Raw genomic sequence first — 21678 nt, 5'->3', positions numbered from 1 at the left:
TCCTACATGGCCTCTCATCGATACCTTTACCAAATCGTGTTCACCACACCACTCCCATTACCGACATAATCATTTCACTCTAGCCCATCACCCAGATGAACCAGACCTGACACGACTCTAAGCATAGCAGGCATAGCAAGGTAGGAACAACACATACATATGGCTCAACCAACTCCTACACATGCTAGTGGGTTTCATCTAGTTACTGTGGCAATGACAGGTCATGCAGAGGAAATGGGTTCAACTACCATAGCACACAGCAGTTTGAAACGCATTGTCTTAATGCAGTAAAAGAGAGCAGGAGCGAGAACATGGGATTGTATCGATATGATCAAATGGTTGGTTGCTTGCCTGATGGTTCGATGCACTGATACGGTTCTTCGTTAGGGTAATCACGGTACTCCTCGGAGGCAGAACCTGTCGCAAAGGACACCGATACACAACCATCACAAAACAATGTGCAACAATATGATGCATGCATGAAACATGGCAATATGAGTGTGTTGGGCTAATGCAACTAAAACCAGAAGGGTTTGAACCAATTTGAATCAAAGATTCAAATTTCAAACTCAAACATGGCCTTTTAAAGTGCTTTTCCTTGTTCTGCATTAAACATCAAGTTAACTTGTTTAGTCATGCATGAAAATAGTACAGATGGATAGATTGGATTTTTCTGATCATTTTTCATATATAATTTGTCTGATTTGGAGTTACAGAATAAAAGTTATGAATTTTTGAAGTTTAAATAATATTCTGGAATTTCCTGATTTAAATTAAATCCAGAAATATATATATTGCGCCAGCATGACGTCAGCATGACGTCAGTGGTCAACTGCGGCTGGCTGGGGTCAAACCTGACGTGTGGGGTCCACACGTCAGTGACAGGGGGGTTAAACAGGGTTAGTTTAATCCTAATTAGGAATTAGTGGCGCTGGGGCCCACTGGTCAGTGTCAGGGGGTTAGTTAGTTTAACTAATTCGGTTAGTGCTAATCCTAATTAACTAACAGGGCTGGGCCCACCTGTCATGGACACAGGGGGGTCCTGTCGTGGTCAAGGTGGGTCAAACCCACCGGCGACATGACGCCGGCGAGGCCCGAGACGGCGGCGCGATACGGAAACGCGCTACAGGGCACGGGCGAGGCCGTGCTTGGGCTCGTTGGAGAGCCCTTGCTCCCGCGCGTCGAACGGTGGTGGTGGCCGTGCCTGAGGTGGCCGGTACCGACAACGGCGAGCTCGTGAGCGGCGGCCGGAGTTCGGGTGCGGTCGGGATCGGCGTTGCTGCTCGCAGGCGAGGGAGCTGAGGCGCTGGAGGGGCTCTATGGGTCCTTACGGACTTGTTGGACTCGCCGGGGTGACCAAATGGTCACCGGAGCTGAGTCGACGGCGAGCTCGGCGACGGCGGAGGTTCGTCCGTGGTGGGAAACGGGGTTACGGTGCGGGAACGAGGGGGAAAAGAGGGGGAAACGGTGGCGGAGCTCACCGCGGTTGCAGTGGGCGTCGAAGCGGGCTCGAGGACGCGCTGGAGACGACGAATCGACGGTGATGGTGGTCGGAGCCCGAGGAGGAAGACGATGGCGTGGAGGCGATGCAGAGCTTCCCGAGGGGCTTGGCTTGGTGGGGAGGAAGAGGGGGTCGCAGCGGAGCTCCTGAGCTCAGCGGAGGGGCGAGGGGTGGCCGGTGACGGCTGCTATGGCGAACGGCGGCTATGGTGGTGTTCGGCCGTGAGAGAGAGAGAGAGAGGGAGAGGAGGGGAAGAACCGAGGGAGAGTGAGAGAGAACGGGGGAGGGCGTGGCGACGTTCCAGGCCATCCAGACGAGGAGGGGAGGGGCAGGCAGGCAGGCGAGCAGGTGGCGTGGCGCGGTGGCGCGCGCGCGCGCCGGCCACACTCCCCTCCCTCTGTCGAGGACGAAGACGACAGAGGAGGGAGGCGGGCTGGGCCGCCTGCTGGCTGGGCCGGCCAGCTGGATGGGCTGCACAGGGAGGAGCCCAGGTAAGGTTCTCCCTTTTATTTATTTCTGTTTTCTAATTTCTGACATTTGTTTTGGTTTAAATAAAATATTAAATCATTTTATTTCCTTACGCCAATTTTTGCAGGAGCTAGATATATTATTCCAGAGCTCCTTTATAAATGGCATAATATTTGGACATATATTAATATATATAACTAATATATTTCCAAAGCAAATATTTATGCATTAATTCCAAATGCCCAAAATAAATACCTATGAGCTCTTAGAAATATTGGTTTGATTTTTATCTCTGTCCAATATTTTCAGAGAGCAACATGAGCATTTTCTTGGACCCTTTTGGAGAAATTTTTATTTGGGTCATTTTCAAAAATGATTCTGAGGGTTTCACAAATCCCCATTTCAAATTAAATGGAATTTTAAACATGATGCACACACTCTGATGCATGACTAGCTAGGGTGTGACAACTCACCCCCACTCAAAAGAATCTCGTCCCGAGATTTGGGTTCCTCCGGGAAGAAGGCGGGATACTCGAGTCGAAGACGATCCTCCCTTTCCCAAGTTGCTTCATCCTCAGAATGATGAGACCACTGAACTTTGAGAAACTTGATGTTCTGACGTCGAGTGGTACGCTCGGCCTGATCGAGGATACGAATGGGGTACTCTCGATATGTAAGATTATCTTGGAGATCAAGCGTTTCGTGGTCCACTCCACGGATAGGATCCGAGAAGCAACGCCTGAGTTGAGAAATGTGGAAGACATCGTGGACTCTGGAGAGGTGCGGAGGTAGTTCCAACTGGTAGGCAACTTCTCCTCGTTTGGCAAGAATGCGAAAAGGTCCAATGTAACGAGGAGCCAATTTGCCTTTGATACCGAAACGATGGGTTCCCTTCAGAGGGGTGACCCGAAGATAAGCCTTCTCGTCAACCTCGAAAGTCATAGCCTTATGTTTTCGGTCATATTGACTCTTTTGACGAGATTGGGCTGTTTTCAACTTTTCACGAACGATGCGAACTTGTTCTTCTGCTTCCTGAATCATATCCGGGCCAAAGAATTGTCTTTCCCCGGTCTCTGACCAGTTAAGGGGTGTTCGACACCGTCGTCCATAGAGAACTTCAAAAGGGGCTTTACCCAAGCTAGATTGATAGCTGTTGTTGTAAGCGAATTCGGCAAATGGAAGGCACTTCTCCCAATCCATTCCGAATGAGATAACAGAGGCTCGAAGCATGTCTTCTAGAATCTGGTTGACGCGTTCCACTTGACCACTCGACTGAGGGTGGAAGGCGGTGCTAAAGGAGAGACGGGTTCCCATAGCATTTTGGAAACTTTCCCAAAATCGAGAGGTGAAAAGACTTCCTCGATCCGAGTTAATTTCCAAAGGAACACCATGGAGGGACACTATTCGGGAGATGTATAAGTCTGCCAGCTGGCTAGCGGTTATACTCTCACGAACAGGTAAGAAATGGGCTACTTTGGAAAGACGATCGACAATGACGAAAATAGCATTATTCCCTCTCTTGGTCCTGGGAAAACCGGTAATGAAATCCATACCAATTTTATCCCATTTCCATTCAGGAATAGCTAAGGGTTGAAGGGTGCCAGCAGGCCGTTGATGCTCTGCTTTTACACGACGACAGACATCGCAATTAGCAATATACTGAGCAATTTCTCTCTTCATCCTAGTCCACCAGAACCTCTGGTGTAGGTCCTGATACATCTTAGTACTACCGGGATGAATGGTGAGAGGAGATTCATGAGCTTCCTTAAGGATCAATCGCCTCAGGTTGCGCACTTTGGGAACCACTAGTCGATCCCCGAAGTATACGACCCCTTGATCATTAATGGAGAAGCAATTCGCAATTCCTTTCTGAATGTTTCTCTTGATGCGGGAGATTCCCGGATCTACCTTCTGTGCTTTGATAATCTGATCCGTAAGGGTAGGTTTTGCCACCAAGGTGGAAAGAAAACCTTGAGGAACAATGTGAAGGTTAAGCTTCCGAAATTCCTCATGGAGAAGCGGTTGACTTTGTTGTAACATCAGGTTGTTACAATAGGATTTACGACTTAGCGCATCAGCCATGACGTTGGCTTTCCCTGGGGTGTAGGTTATTCCTAAGTCGAAGTCTGTGATCAACTCAACCCAACGTCTTTGCCGGAGATTCAGATCTGGTTGGGTGAAAATGTACTTCAGACTTTGGTGATCGGTGAAATTTTCGCAACGGTTACCGAGGAGGTAATGTCGCCAGGTCTTAAGTGCATAGACTACGGCTGCAAGCTCTAGATCATGAGTAGGATAATTCTCCTCATGTGGGTGCAATTGCCGTGAAGCGTAGGCAATTACGTGTCGATCTTGCATGAGAATGCAACCTAGTCCTTGTCGCGAGGCGTCGCAGTAGATAACAAAGTCCTTGGGGAAGTCTGGCGGTACCAGTACGGGAGCAGAAGTCAGGCGTCTTTTCAGTTCCTGAAAGCTGTGCTCACATTGTGGAGTCCATTCGAACTTCTTATCTTTCTTGAGGAGTTCGGTTAGAGGTTTAGCAACCTTGGAGAAGTTCTCGACAAAGCGACGACAATGGCTTGCTAAGCCCAGAAAACTCCGAACTTGCTTGACCGATTCAGGTGGAGTCCAATTAAGGACGGCTTGAACTCGCTCAGGGTTAACAGCAATACCTTTACCAGATATTACATGACCTAGATAGGTCACTTCTGACAACCAGAATTCACATTTAGAAAATTTGGCATAAAGGCGATGCTCTCGAAGTTTCTTCAACACTAGCCTTAGATGTTCGGCATGTTCTTCCTCATTCTTGGAGTAGATGAGTATATCATCGAGATAAACTACGACGAATTTATCCAAATACTCCATGAAGATTGAGTTCATTAATCGAGAAAAGGTGGCTGGAGCGTTGGTTAACCCGAAGGACATGACGGTGTACTCGTATTGGCCATAACGAGTAACAAAGGCCGTTTTAGGAATGTCCCCGTTTCTGATTTTGATTTGATGGTAGCCCAACCTCAAATCCATCTTGGAGAAGACTGAGGATCCAGCGAGCTGATCATACAGGTCGTTGATCCTGGGAAGCGGATATTTGTTCTTGATTGTGACCAAATTGACAGGTCGGTAATCTACAACCATCCGGTCCGTACCATCCTTCTTCTTGACGAATAGGACAGGGCAAGCCCACGGAGATGAACTAGGTCGGATGAAACCCTTTTTCAAGGACTCATCGAGTTGTTTCTTAAGCTCGGCTAGTTCTAGGGGTGCCATCTTATAGGGTCTTCTAGCAATCGGAACGGTTCCTGGAATGAGGTCTATTACGAACTCAACATCCCTGTCAGGTGGAACACCTGGCAATTCCTCTGGAAAGACATCCGGGAAGTCACGGACTACCGGAACGTCCTCAAGGTCTGGCAAAGGGCTGGCGTTAAGAGAAAATAACTGTCGCTTGGCTATTCGGGTCAAGACATTGACTATCATCCCCGAAGGATGGGTGAGTTGAACAGTCCTAGAGAAGCAATCAATTTTGGCTTGATGAGCTGACATCCAGTCCATACCCAAAATGATATTAATATCTGAAGATTTAAGGGCTATCAACGATGCAAGGAAAACAAGTCTGTCGACTTGGATTTCATTTCCATGGCTTACTCTAGAAGTTTGCTATTTGGATCCCGGAGTTTGAATTACCATAGAGGTTGGCATATCACCGAATGCGACGTTATGCAAACGAGCATAATTTTCGGATATAAAAGAATGAGAGGCTCCTGTATCGAAAAGAACAGATGCCGGGTGGCAATTAACAAGAAGCGTACCGAGAACGACGTTGGGATCCTCTTGAGCTTCTTCGGCAGAGATACAGTTGACATGGCCACGTGAAGCGGTGGCCGGCTTGGCGTGGAACACTTTCACTGTCGGCTTTCCACGGCCAACAGCTTTAGCAGACTGGTTGGGTTTGGTCTGGGGACACTCACGCATATAGTGGCTAGATTCCCCACACTTGAAACACGTCACGGAACTGGTACGTGGAGGAGCATTGTTGGTTGGACCCCCATAGGGCTTGGCTGGTGCAGACTGTTGAACAGGGCGAGGCGCCTGGAAAGATGGCCTTGGTGTGAACCTGGGTGGCAGGGCGGTGTTGGGTACCCACACGCGGCGCTTCTGAGGACCAGCACCGGATGAGGAACCCATGTCACGGCCATGCTTGCGTGTTGCGTCATAGTCAGTCTGACCAGTTTCAGCACTGATGGCTTTGTTGACCAGTTTCTGAAAAGATGTGCACTCATGCAGACGGAGGTCACGACGAAGCTCAGGACTAAGGCCCTTACGGAACCTAGCTTGCTTCTTGGCATCAGTAGACACTTCCTCAGTTGCATATCGTGCGAGATTACCAAACTCCCTGCTGTAAGCATCCACAGAAAGTCGGCCCTGAGTGAAACTGCAAAATTCCTCACGTTTACGGTCCATGAGACCCTCCGGAATGTGATGTTCACGGAAAGCCTCACTGAATTCAGCCCAAGTAGTGACATGGCCCGCTGGGCGCATAGCTCCATAATTCTCCCACCATAGACTGGCGGGGCCTTCAAGATGATATGCAGCAAAGGTGACCTTGTCAGCCTCCGCTACCAGCGCGGAACGCAGTTTGTGAGAGGTACTGCGAAGCCAGTCATCAGCGTCGAGAGGCTCGACGGAGTGGTGGAACGTGGGTGGATGTAATTTGATAAAATCACTGAGTGACACCACATTAGTCCTCTGATGGTGTGCCGTGTTTTGTTCAATACGCTCCAACAAACGGTTGGTCTCCCGCTTGTTTCTCTCAGCTTCCATCATAACCTCGGCTAGGGAAGGAGGATGAGGCAGATTTGCATCCCTGACTTCACTGCCTTCGGCCTGCTCTTGGGGAGCAGGGTTAGTGCGCGTGTTGACCATCCTAGGTAAACAAGACAATGATTTAGTCAGGATGATAAAATTCCAACATAGGATACAAGATGTAAGGAATAACTCGGAATGCAAGATGATCATCCGTATGACATGGTAGATACAGAAACTGCTTCTTTTATTCCATCGTCATACACACCATACAGGATTTAGTACAAGACCAAACAAAGTACTATTACGGTGGAAAGAGGATTACATCTCATCGGAGGCATCCCAAGCTCCTATACATTATTTTTCTACACCTCCGGAAAGAGTACAAACTAGGTCATATCCCACGAGTCACGCGGGACAATAGACGACACAGCTAGTGCGAACTAGTGATACTACCACTAACTCAGACCGATCCGTAGTAGTCCTCGAAGAAGTCACCTCCATAGCCTGGAAGCTCAACATGATCATCCGGAAACAGACGATCTCGCGGAGCTTGTGGACCATAGGGGCTAGGATGAGGTCTTGGACCAACAGACGGTGGCCTGCGGGGACCGCGAGGTGGGGTGATGCCTCCTACATCACGCCAACCCATCACGTCTGGCAGAGCAGATCTCACAGGATAGAGATCGCGCATATCTGAATATCCAGCTTGCACCGCCGGTGCAAACAGAGTCAAAGTAGCCTAGTGGTCAGCACGGGTATTGAAGAGCTCTAACCTCAAGGCCCGATTTTCACGGTCCTTATCCTCGAGCATCTCAGCAGTGGTGCGAGTCCGTGAATCCTCCTGGGTGGGGTCAGCATAGATAGCCTGGAGATACCCTTGTGCTCCCGGAAGTGATCCTGGCATATACCAGAAATCAGAGTCCCGAAATAGACCAGACCTGACTCGCATGATGGTCATCATAGAGTAGGCGGCATCCTGCACAGCCATCTCAATAGTAACCCCGAGTCCATAGGAGCAGTGAAGGGGCTCGGTGGATCCAAGATAAGATGGAAATATCCTGACAGTGCAGAGATACTGGCTTTGATTAAAGTCTCGGAATTGCTCTTCGACCGTGTACTCAGGATACCAGCGGTATCCAGCCTCAGTCATTACCCTGACCAACATGGCGGTATGACCGGGTACATCTAGGCATCGAGTCAGGCGAACCACTTGATTGAGGTCGCGAGTGGCCATCTGAAAGCACAATAATAATGCAAAGGCATTAGAATTTCTAGCAAAATTTCGGCAGCATAACAGCTATAAATGCTCAAGAAGGATTTTGAGACATTTGACAAAGGATTACATACACACTCAACATCATCATATCAAGTTCTAAGTCCATCCTAGCAACATAATGTGGTAATAGGATTGAACTAGGCTTGTATCCATCAAACCTATAAGGTACTACTGATTAGTAACACGTGATCCTGATAGAGAGAGTAGATCCTAATTCCTTAACCCCCGTTGGAAGAATAGACTGACTCGGATCAGAATGTCATTAGATAAAGGAGTAAAAAGAGCCTTACGTTCCAGCCCACAAACAATTCCCCTACATATAACTAAAGAATTTCTAGACTCAACATCGACCAGTTTGGCTTGGAGAACCTACAGGCAGTCCGGCTCTGATGCCAACGCTGTCAGGACCCCGATTCGATGTCACATCGATCTAGCCGGTAACACCTCATATCACTTTGCGGCCTCACGCACGGTATTCCACGGGTGTCGCCTTACCTTTGCCCGGGACCGTTTGCGCCTTTTGGCTCACGTATATGATAGTGTTGCTAGCATCCATATGATAAGGAGCCCGGGCAGACATGGCTAGTCATAAACCCAAAGTGGCACAGACTTACAGGGACAGGCATCCATGACCCAGCTCCGAACGTGTCGGTCATCAGCAAGTGGGTCCGGGCTGTAGCACTAGGCTAGCAGGACTCCGGTAAACCGGGCTGTAGCGGGCTAACAGGACTCCGGTACTCAATGCGTGACATTTCCCCGAAGGGACAGACACAGGAACGAAGAAGGACACATGCCGGCCAGCCTAAGTGTTCCAGAGCAGTAGCAAGCTACCATGGCTCAGCGGTAACACTAGGAGACATTTCCCGGTAAGAGAGGCTACTAAAGATAAACAACTACATAGTCAGATCCCACACATACCAAGCATTTCAATCATACCACAATATGCTCGATATGTGCAAATACAACGAAGCATCACAACATGACTCTACGACACAAGTACTTTATTTAAGGCTCAGGGAGCCATACATATCATACACAAAGGTACGGGTCTCACGACCCAACATTCAAGTCATACAGTCATACAAACCAGCAGCGGAAGTAACTTGTCTGAGTACAGACAACTAGTAAAATAAAAGAGGCTTGGAAAGCCTAGCTATACTACGTGGTCCTTCATAAGCTCAGGGTCACCACCTGGGCCTTTAGCCTACTCGTTGATGTCAATGTATACATAGAACCCATCAGAAGGGGTTGCAGCGTCTTTTGTAAAAAATGTAAATTATAGCAACATGAGTACAAAGGTACTCAGCAAGACTTACATCAGATCCTACATACATGCATATTATCAAGAAGGGTTGGTGGAGTTATTGCAGCAAGCCAGCTTTGACTCTTGGCTAGACTATCCTACGATACTTCAACTTGAAATGGTTTTGCGCACACGAGTCCACTACTCACCACTTCAATACACTACCGAGGATCCGCCTCCGTCTTCCTACGGAAGAGCCATCCTCGGCACTCACACTTGTCTTGAGGCTTTTAGCAGTTTCCATTTACTTGTCTATGAACTGTATAGGCAACCAAGTAGTCCTTTACCGCGGACGCGGCTATTCGAATAGATCATGTTAACCCTGCAGGGGTGTACTTCTTCATACACGCTCTCACCACTTACCGCCGTTTACACGACATGTACTCGGCAACCTTCAAGCGGAAGCCCAACGTGGGTGTCGGCCACGACCTACCTAACCACCTAAGCCTCCAGTCCAGGTTTATCGCCTATCCAGGTTCCATCCACAGGGAGTCCGGCCGAGGTTTCCCATACGGCCCCGAACGATGTGAACAGGGTTCCCGAGATACCTAACGGGTATTCGGTACACCGTGCCACGTACCTACCGCATCACAGCCCACCCCTACGGTCAGCGCTATCCACGGCCTCCAGTAGGCTACAAACACCAGAAACTACTTGCAACTCCTGGACGGAGAACTAGGGTGAATAAGAAGCCGAGAGGGTCCATTGGTTTCGGGCCCAATGCATGGTAGTAGCTGATTCTTAAATCACACATACAGATCTCAGTGCTTAAGGTCGGCTTCAATGAAACAACCCACCATGTACTCCTACATGGCCTCTCATCGATACCTTTACCAAATCGTGTTCACCACACCACTCCCATTACCGACATAATCATTTCACTCTAGCCCATCACCCAGATGAACCAGACCTGACACGACTCTAAGCATAGCAGGCATAGCAAGGTAGGAACAACACATACATATGGCTCAACCAACTCCTACACATGCTAGTGGGTTTCATCTAGTTACTGTGGCAATGACAGGTCATGCAGAGGAAATGGGTTCAACTACCGTAGCACACAGCAGTTTGAAACGCGTTGTCTTAATGCAGTAAAAGAGAGAAGGAGCGAGAACATGGGATTGTATCGATATGATCAAATGGTTGGTTGCTTGCCTGATGGTTCGATGCACTGATACGGTTCTTCGTTAGGGTAATCACGGTACTCCTCGGAGGCAGAACCTGTCACAAAGGACACCGATACACAACCATCACCAAACAATGTGCAACAATATGATGCATGCATGAAACATGGCAATATGAGTGTGTTGGGCTAATGCAACTAAAACCAGAAGGGTTTGAACCAATTTGAATCAAAGATTCAAATTTCAAACTCAAACATGGCCTTTTAAAGTGCTTTTCCTTGTTCTTCATTAAACATCAAGTTAACTTGTTTAGTCATGCATGAAAATAGTACAGATGGATAGATTGGATTTTTCTGATCATTTTTCATATATAATTTGTCTGATTTGGAGTTACAGAATAAAAGTTATGAATTTTTGAAGTTTAAATAATATTCTGGAATTTCCTGATTTAAATTAAATCCAGAAATATATATATTGCGCTAGCATGACGTCAGCATGACGTCAGTGGTCAACTGCGGCTGGCTGGGGTCAAACCTGACGTGTGGGGTCCACACGTCAGTGACAGGGGGGTTAAACAGGGTTAGTTTAATCCTAATTAGGAATTAGTGGCGCTGGGGCCCACTGGTCAGTGTCAGGGGGTTAGTTAGTTTAACTAATTCGGTTAGTGCTAATCCTAATTAACTAACAGGGCTGGGCCCACCTGTCATGGACACAGGGGGGTCCTGCCGTGGTCAAGGTGGGTCAAACCCACCGGCGACATGACGCCGGCGAGGCCCGAGACGGCGGCGCGATACGGAAACGCGCTACAGGGCACGGGCGAGGCCGTGCTTGGGCTCGTTGGAGAGCCCTTGCTCCCGCGCGTCGAACGGTGGTGGTGGCCGTGCCTGAGGTGGCTGGTACCGATGACGGCGAGCTCGTGAGCGGCGGCCGGAGTTCGGGTGCGGTCGGGATCGGCGTTGCTGCTCGCAGGCGAGGGAGCTGAGGCGCTGGAGGGGCTCTACGGGTCCTTACGGACTTGTTGGACTCGCCGGGGTGACCAAATGGTCACCGGAGCTGCGTCGATGGCGAGCTCGGCGACGGCGGAGGTTCGGTCGTGGTGGGAAACGGGGTTACGGTGCGGGAACGAGGGGAAAAGAGGGGGAAACGGTGGCGGAGCTCACCGCGGTTGCAGTGGGCGTCGAAGCGGGCTCGGGGACGCGCTGGAGACGGCGAATCGACGGCGATGGTGGTCGGAGCCCGAGGAGGAAGACGATGGCGCGGAGGCGATGCAGAGCTTCCCGAGGGGCTTGGCTTGGTGGGGAGGAAGAGGGGGTCGCGGCGGAGCTCCTGAGCTCAGCGGAGGGGCGAGGGGTGGCCGGTGACGGCTGCTATGGCGAACGGCGGCGATGGTGGTGTTCGGCCGTGAGAGAGAGAGCGAGGGAGAGGAGGGGAAGAACCGAGGGAGAGTGAGAGAGAACGGGGGAGGGCGTGGCGACGTTCCAGGCCATCCAGATGAGGAGGGGAGGGGCAGGCAGGCATGCGAGCAGGTGGCGTGGCGCGGTGGCGCGCGCGCGCGCTGGCCACACTCACCTCCCTCTGTCGAGGACGAAGACGACAGAGGAGGGAGGCGGGCTGGGCCGCCTGCTGGCTGGGCCGGCCAGCTGGATGGGCTGCACAGGGAGGAGCCCAGGTAAGGTTCTCCCTTTTATTTATTTCTGTTTTCTAATTTCTGACATTTGTTTTGGTTTAAATAAAATATTAAATCATTTTATTTCCTTATGCCAATTTTTGCAGGAGCTAGATATATTATTCCAGAGCTCCTTTATAAATGGCATAATATTTGGACATATATTAATATATATAACTAATATATTTCCAAAGCAAATATTTATGCATTAATTCCAAATGCCCAAAATAAATACCTATGAGCTCTTAGAAATATTGGTTTGATTTTTATCTCTGTCCAATATTTTCAGAGAGCAACATGAGCATTTTCTTGGACCCTTTTGGAGAAATTTTTATTTGGGTCATTTTGAAAAATGATTCTGAGGGTTTCACAAATCCCCATTTCAAATTAAATGGAATTTTAAACATGATGCACACACTCTGATGCATGACTAGCTAGGGTGTGACACGATCTTGATGTTCTCCTGTCCCAGGGCTTCGCCTAAGCACCGCTACAATATGATCGAGGTGTAATATCGTGGAGGGGGGCACCGCACATGGCTAAGGAACGATCAATGATCAACTTGTGTGTTCTAGGGTGCCCCCCTACCCCCGTATATAAAGGAGGGAAGGAGGAGGTGGCCGGCCCTAAGGGGGGCGCGCCATGAGGAGGGGGAAACCTACTTCGGTACATCAAAATACATAAACTCATAATATAATTGTCATCGAAACCTTAAGCGTGCGGACCCTACGGTTCGAGAACGATGTAGACATGACTGAGACACATCTCTGGTCAATAACCAATAGCGGGACCTGGATGCCCATATTGGTTCCTACATATTCTACGAAGATCTTTATCGGTCAAACGGCATAACAACATACGTTGTTCCCTTTGTCATCGGTATGTTACTTGTCCGAGATTCGATCGTCGGTATCCAATACCTAGTTCAATCTCGTTACCGACAAGTCTCTTTACTCGTTCTGTAATACTTCATCTCATAACTAACTCATTAGTTACATGCTTGCAAGGCTTAGGTGATGAGCATTACCGAGAGGGCCCAGAGATACCTCTCCGACAATCGGAGTGACAAAACCTAATCTCGAATTATGCTAACTCAACATGTACCTTCGGAGACACCTGTAGTACTCCTTTATAATCACCCAGTTACGTTGTGACGTTTGGTAGTACCCAAAGTGTTCCTCCGGTAAACGGGAGTTACACAATTCTCATAGTTACAGGAACATGTATAAGTCATGAAGGAAGCAATAGCAGAATACTAAACGATCAAGTGCTAAGCTAACGGGATGGGTCATGTCAATCACCTCATTCTCCTAATGATGTGATCCCATTAATCAAATGACAACACATGTCTATGGTTAGGAAACATAACCATCTTTGGTTAACGAGCTAGTTAAGTAGAGGCATACTAGTGACTATATGTTTGTCTATGTATTCACACATGTATCATGTTTCCGGTTAATACAATTCTAGCATGAATAATAAACATTTATCATGATATGAGGAAATAAATAATAACTTTATTATTGCCTCTAGGGCATATTTCCTTCAGTCTCCCACTTGCACTAGAGTCAATAATCTAGATTACATAGTAATGATTCTAACACCCATGGAGTCTTGGTGCTGATCATGTCTTGCTCGTGAGAGAGGCTTAGTCAACGGGTCTGCAACATTCAGATCCGTATGTATCTTGCAAATCTCTATGTCTCCCACTTGGACTTGGTCCCGAATGGAATTGAAGCGTCTCTTGATGTGCTTGGTCCTCTTGGGAAATCTGGATTCCTTTGCCAAGGCAATTGCACCAGTATTGTCACAGAAGATCTTCATTGGTCCCGATGCACTAGGTATGACACCTAGATCGGAAATGAACTCCTTCATCCAGACTCCTTCATTTGCTGCTTCAGAAGCAGCTATGTACTCCGCTTCACATGTAGATCCCGCCACGACGCTTTGTTTAGAACTGCACCAACTTACAGCCCCACCGTTTAATAAAAACACGTATCCGGTCTGCGATTTAGAATCGTCCGGATCAGTGTCAAAGCTTGCATCGACGTAACCATTTACGACTAGCTCTTTGTCACCTCCATATACGAGAAACATATCCTTAGTCCTTTTCAGGTATTTCAGGATGTTCTTGACCGCTGTCCAGTGATCCACTCCTGGATTACTTTGGTACCTACCTGCCAAGCTTATTGCTAAGCATACGTCAGGTCTGGTACACGGCATTGCATACATGATAGAGCCTATGGCTGAAGCATAGGGAACATCTTTCATTTTCTCTCTATCTTCTGGTGTGGTCGGGCATTGAGTTTGACTCAACTTCACACCTTGTAGCACAGACAAGAATCCTTTCTTTGCCTGATCCATTTTGAACTTTTTCAAAATTTTGTCAAGGTATGTGCTTTGTGAAAGTCCTATTAAGCGTCTTGATCTATCTCTATAGATCTTGATGCCCAATATGTAAGCAGCTTCACCGAGGTCTTTCATTGAAAAACTTTTATTCAAGTATCCCTTTATGCTATCCAGAAATTCTATATCATTTCCAATTAATAATATGTCATCAACATATAAAACTAGAAATGCTACAGAGCTCCCACTCACTTTCTTGTAAATACAGGCTTCTCCAAAAGTCTGTATAAAACCATATGCTTTGATCACACTATCAAAACGTTTATTCCAACTCCGAGATGCTTGCACCAGTCCATAAATGGAACGTTGGAGCTTGCACACTTTGTCAGCACCTTTTGGATCAACAAAACCTTCAGGTTGCATCATATACAACTCTTCTTCTAGAAATCCATTCAAGAATGCAGTCTTGACATCCATTTGCCAAATTTCATAATCATGAAATGCAGCAATAGCCAACATGATTCGGACAGACTTAAGCATCGCTAAGGGTGAGAAAGTCTCATCGTAGTCAACCCCTTGAACTTGTCGAAAACCTTTTGCAACAAGTCGAGCTTTGTAGACAGTAACATTACCATCAGCGTTAGTCTTCTTCTTAAAGATTCATTTATTCTCAATGGCTTGCCGATCATTGGGCAAGTCAACCAAAGTCCATACTTTGTTTTCATACATGGATCCTATCTCAGATTTCATGGCCTCTAGCCATTTTGCGGAATCTGGGCTCATCATCGCTTCCTCATAGTTCGTAGGTTCATCATGGTCTAGTAACATGACTTCCAGAATAGGATTTCCGTACCACTCTGGTGCGGATCTTACTCTAGTAGACCTACGAGGTTCAGTAGAAACTTGATCTGAAGTTTCATGATCTATATCATTAGCTTCCTCACTAATTGGTGTAGTTGTCACAGGAACCGGTTCTTGTGATGAACTATTTTCCAACAAGGGAGTAGATACAGTTATCTCATCAAGTTCTACTTTCCTCCCACTCACTTCTTTCGAGAGAAACTCCTTCTCTAGAAAGGATCCGAATTTAGCAACGAAAATCTTGCCTTCAGATCTCTGATAGAAGGTGTACCCAATAGTCTCCTTTGGGTATCCTATGAAGACACATTTCTCCGATTTGGGTTCGAGCTTATCTGGTTGAAGTTTCTTCACATAAGCATCGGAGCCCCAAACTTTGAGAAACGACAACTTCGGTTTCTTGCCAAACCACAGTTCATAAGGCGTCGTCTCAACGGATTTTGATGGTGCCCTATTTAACGTGAATGCGGCCGTCTCTAAAGCATAACCCCAAAACGATAGCGGTAAATCGGTAAGAGACATCATAGATCGCACCATATCAAGTAAAGTACGATTACGACGTTCGGACACACCATTTCGCTGTGGTGTTCCAGGTGGCGTGAGTTGCGAAACTATTCCACATTGTTTCAAATGTAAACCAAACTCGTAACTCAAATATTCTCCTCCATGATCAGATCGTAGAAACTTTATTTTCTTGTTACGATGATTTTCTACTTCACTCTGAAATTCTTTGAACTTTTCAAATGTTTCAGACTTGTGCTTCATCAAGTAGATATACCCATATCTGCTCAAATCATCTGTGAAGGTGAGAAAATAACGATATTCGCCACGAGCCTCAACATTCATCGGACCACATACATCTGTATGTATGATTTCCAATAAATCTGTTGCTCTCTCCATAGATCCGGAGAACGGTGTTTTGGTCATCTTGCCCATGAGGCACGGTTCGCAAGTACCAAGTGATTCATAATCAAGTGATTCCAGAAGTCCATCAGTATGGAGTTTCTTCATGCGTTTTACACTGATATGACCTAAACGGTAGTGCCACAAATATGTTGCACTATCATTATCAACTCTGCATCTTTTGGCTTCAACATTATGAATATGTGTATCACTACTATCGAGATTCAATAAAAATAGACCACTCTTCAAGGGTGCATGACCATAAAAGATATTACTCATATAAATAGAACAACAATTATTCTCTTATTTAAATGAATAACCGTCTCGCATCAAACAAGATCCAGATATAATGTTCATGCTCAACGCAGGCACCAAATAACAATTATTCAGGTCTAAAACTAATCCCGATGGTAGATGTAGAGGTAGCGTGCCGACCGCGATCACATCGACTTTGGACCATTTCCCACGTGCATCATCACCTCGTCCTTAGCTAATCTTCGCTTAATCCGTAGTCCCTGTTTCGAGTTGCAAATGTTAGCAACAGAACCAGTATCAAATACCCAGGTGCTACTGCGAGCATTAGTAAGGTACACATCAATAACATGTATATCACATATACCTTTGTTCACTTTGCCATCCTTCTTATCCGCCAAATACTTGGGGCAGTTCCGCTTCCAGTGTCCAGTCTGCTTGCAGTAGAAGCACTCAGTTTCAGGCTTAGGTCCAGACTTGGGTTTCTTCTCTTGAGCAGCAACTTGTTTGCCGTTCTTTTTGAAGTTCCCCTTCTTCTTCCCTTTGCCCCTTTTCTTGAAACCAGTGGTCTTGTTGACCATCAACACTTGATGCTCCTTTTTGATTTCTACCTCCGCGGCTTTCAGCATTGCGAAGAGCTCGGGAATAGTCTTGTTCATCCCTTGCATATTATAGTTCATCACAAAGCTCTTGTAGCTTGGTGGCAGTGATTGGAGAATTCTGTCAATGACGCTATCATCCGGAAGATTAACTCCCAGTTGAATCAAGTGATTATTATACCCAGACATTTTGAGTATATGCTCACTGACAGAACTGTTCTCCTCCATCTTGCAGCTGTAGAACTTATTGGAGACTTCATATCTCTCAATCCGGGCATTTGCTTGAAATATTAACTTCAACTCCTGGAACATCTCATATGCCCCATGACGTTCAAAACGTCGTTGAAGACCCGGTTCTAAGCCGTAAAGCATGGCACACTGAACTATAGAGTAGTCATCAGCTTTGCTCTGCCAGACGTTCTTAACATCCTCAGTTGCATCAGCAGCAGGCCTGGCACCCAGCGGTGCTTCCAGGACGTAACTCTTCTGTGCAGCAATGAGGATAATCCTCAGGTTACGGACCCAGTCCGTGTAATTGCTACCATCATCTTTCAACTTTGCTTTCTCAAGGAACGCATTAAAATTCAACGGAACAACAGCACGAGCCATCTATCTACAAACAAAAATAGACAAGCAAAATACTATCAGGTACTAAGTTCATGATAAATTTAAGTTCAATTAATCATATTACTAAAGAACTCCCACTTAGACAGACATTTCTCTAGTCATCTAAGTGATTACGTGATCCAAATCAACTAAACCATGTCCTATCATCACGTGAGATGGAGTAGTTTCAATGGTGAACATCTCTATGTTGATCATATCTACTATATGATTCACGCTCGACCTTTCGTTCTCCGTGTTCCGAGGCCATATCTGTATATGCTAGGCTCGTCAAGTATAACCTGAGTATTCCGCGTGTGCAACTGTTTTGCACCCGTTGTATTTGAACGTAGAGCCTATCACACCCGATCATCACGTGGTGTCTCAGCACGAACTTTCGCAACGGTGCATACTCAGGGAGAACACTTCTTGATAATTAGTGAGAGATCATCTTAAAATGCTACCGTCAATCAAAGCAAGATAAGATGCATAAAGGATAAACATCACATGCAATCAATATAAGTGATATGATATGGCCATCATCATCTTGTGCTTGTGATCTCCATCTTCGAAGCACCGTCGTGATCACCATCGTCACCGGCGCGACACCTTGATCTCCATCGTAGCATCGTTGTCGTTACGCCATCTATTGCTTCTACGACTATCGCTACCGCTTAGTGATAAAGTAAAGCAATTATAGGGCGTTTGCATTTCATACAATAAAGCGACAACCATATGGCTCCTGCCAGTTGCCGATAACTTCGGTTACAAAACATGATCATCTCATACAATAAAATATAGCATCATGTCTTGGCCATATCACATCACAACATGCCCTGCAAAAACAAGTTAGACGTTCTCTACTTTGTTGTTGCAAATTTTACGTGGCTTCTACGGGCTTAAGCAAGAACCAATCTCACCTACGCATCAAAACCACAACGATAGTTTGTCAAGTTGATGCTGTTTTAACCTTCGCAAGGACCGGGCGTAGCCACACTCGGTTCAACTAAAGTTGGAGAAACAGACACCCGCTAGTCACCTGTGTGCAAAGCACGGCGGTAAAACCAGTCTCGCGTAAGCGTACACGTAATGTCGGTCCGGGCCGCTTCATCCAACAATACCGCTGAACCAAAGTATGACATGCTGGTAAGCAGTATGACTTATATCACCCACAACTCACTTGTGTTCTACTCGTGCAAATAACATCAAACCATAAAAACCTAGGCTCGGATACCACTGTTGGGGAACATAGTAATTTCAAAAAATTTCCTACGCACACGCAAGATCATGGTGATGATATAGCAACGAGGGGAGAGTGTTGTCTACGTACCCTCGTAGACCGAAACGGAAGCGTTGACGCAACGTAGAGGAAGTAGTCGTACGTCCTCCCGGTCCGACCGATCCAAACACCGTTACTCCGGCACCTTCGAGTTCTTGACACGCGTACAGCTCGATGACGCACCCTCGATCTCCAATCCAGTAGAGGCTCCAAGGGGGAGTTCCGTCAGCACGACGGCGTGGTGACGATCTTGATGTTCTCCTGTCCCAGGGCTTCGCCTAAGCACCGCTACAATATGATCGAGGTGTAATATCGTGGAGGGGGGCACCGCACACGGCTAAGGAACTATCAATGATCAACTTGTGTGTTCTAGGGTGCCCCCCTACCCCCGTATATAAAGGAGGGAGGGAGGAGGTGGCCGGCCCTAAGGGGGGCACGCCATGAGGAGGGGGAAACCTACTCCAAGTAGGTTTCCCTCTCTTTTCCTTATCTTATTTGGAGGGGGAAGGAAAGAGTACTAGTATTAGGAAGTAGTACTAGTAGTAGTAATAGGAAGAGGGGGAAGGAGAAAGGAAAGGGGGGGCCGGCCCCCCTCCCCAATTCGGATTGGGCTTGGGGGGGCACGCCCCCCTCCCTTGCTCCTTCTCCCTTCCTCCTACATGGGCCCAATAAGGCCCATATACCTCCCGGGGGGTTCCGGTAACCTCCCGGAGCTCCAAACTTCTCCGGAACCTTTCCGGTGTCCAAATATATCCGTCCAATATATCAATCTTTATGTCTCGACCATTTCGAGACTCCTCGTCATGTCCGTGATCATATCCGGGACTCCGAACAAACTTCGGTACATCAAAATACATAAACTCATAATATAATTGTCATCGAAACCTTAAGCGTGCGGACCCTACGGTTCGAGAACGATGTAGACATGACTGAGACACATCTCTGGTCAATAACCAATAGCGGGACCTGGATGCCCATATTGGTTCCTACATATTCTACGAAGATCTTTATCGGTCAAATGGCATAACAACATACGTTGTTCCCTTTGTCATCGGTATGTTACTTGTCCGAGATTCGATCGTCGGTATCCAATACCTAGTTCAATCTCGTTACCGACAAGTCTCTTTACTCGTTCTGTAATACTTCATCTCATAACTAACTCATTAGTTACATGCTTGCAAGGCTTAGGTGATGAGCATTACCGAGAGGGCCCAGAGATACCTCTCCGACAATCGGAGTGACAAAACCTAATCTCGAATTATGCTAACTCAACATGTACCTTCGGAGACACCTGTAGTACTCCTTTATAATCACCCAGTTACGTTGTGACGTTTGGTAGTACCCAAAGTGTTCCTCCGGTAAACGGGAGTTACACAATTCTCATAGTTACAGGAACATGTATAAGTCATGAAGGAAGCAATAGCAGAATACTAAACGATCAAGTGCTAAGCTAACGGGATGGGTCATGTCAATCACCTCATTCTCCTAATGATGTGATCCCATTAATCAAATGACAACACATGTCTATGGTTAGGAAACATAACCATCTTTGATTAATGAGCTAGTCAAGTAGAGGCATACTAGTGACTATATGTTTGTCTATGTATTCACACATGTATCATGTTTCCGGTTAATACAATTCTAGCATGAATAATAAACATTTATCATGATATGAGGAAATAAATAATAACTTTATTATTGCCTCTAGGGCATATTTCCTTCAGCCGGCGCTACTAATAAGGCGCTACAACTAACTTATAGCAGTAGCGGGGGTGCCACCCGCGCTACAGCTAACGTATAGCAGTAGCGTGGGTAAAAACCCGCGTTACTACTAATCTGTAATCTCTAATTTTTTTTTTGAATTTTTTCAAAAAAAAAAATTCTGATTTTTTTCCCTAATTTTCAAATTTCTGAATTATTTTAACCTGAAATCTCTAATCACCCCTCATCGCTGCTCAATTTAATCTCTAATCACCCCTCATCATTCCAAATCATCTAACTTCCCGAACGGTCACCCATCCTCTCACTACTCCAGCCTGAGCACGCTTAACTTTCGGGTTCTATTCTCCCTCGTTTCCAAGTCTGCACTTGTTGTTTTCCTGACAATAGTAAGATGTCAATCCTATTAACCTCAGGAATTTAGCTTGAGCATGAAGTCACACATTTAATTGTTTGAGTTTGAAACTATTGTTCTAAAAAATTAGTAACACTAATATTTCTTGAATAATTTGTTTGACCACAGTTTGACCAGATTTGACCACAGTTTGACCAGATTCGACCAAAATTCAAAATAAAAACAAAAATAATTATTTAGTAACACTAATATTCTTGAATAATTAGTTTGACCATAGTTTGACCAGATTTAACAAAAATTTAAAAAAAAAACTGATTTTTTTTGAATTTTTTTGCCTCCAGATCTTAAAAGCCCCGTAACTTTTTTCTGTTAGGTTTTCAAGGATTTTAAAATGTTTAACGGGGTTCCCCCAATTAAATTTGGATGTAACTTTTTGAGTAGATGATTTTTCATATAAAAAACTTTTTCATCCGAGTTCGTATGCAAAAGTTATGGCCATTTTACAAATTTCCAGAGAGATTTTGCAAATAAAGTCGAAATTCATATTTGTAAATTTTCCCAACAACTAGACCACATATCACATGGGAAACTTATTTTCTTTTATTTTTTTGACATTT

The 21678-nt window shown here is 46.2% G+C and overlaps 1 pseudogene; it reads left to right on the top strand.

Annotated features, from left to right (window-relative positions):
- Window positions 1-21678, top strand: part of LOC119320768 — a 55286-nt pseudogene that overhangs the window by 7714 nt on the left and 25894 nt on the right.

The sequence above is a fragment of the Triticum dicoccoides genome, chromosome 6B (genome assembly GCF_002162155.2).
Source record: "Triticum dicoccoides isolate Atlit2015 ecotype Zavitan chromosome 6B, WEW_v2.0, whole genome shotgun sequence".
Taxonomy (NCBI): domain Eukaryota; kingdom Viridiplantae; phylum Streptophyta; class Magnoliopsida; order Poales; family Poaceae; genus Triticum; species Triticum dicoccoides.
The sequence above is the reverse complement of the archived record's forward strand: the minus strand, read 5'-3'. Positions and strand labels throughout refer to the sequence as shown.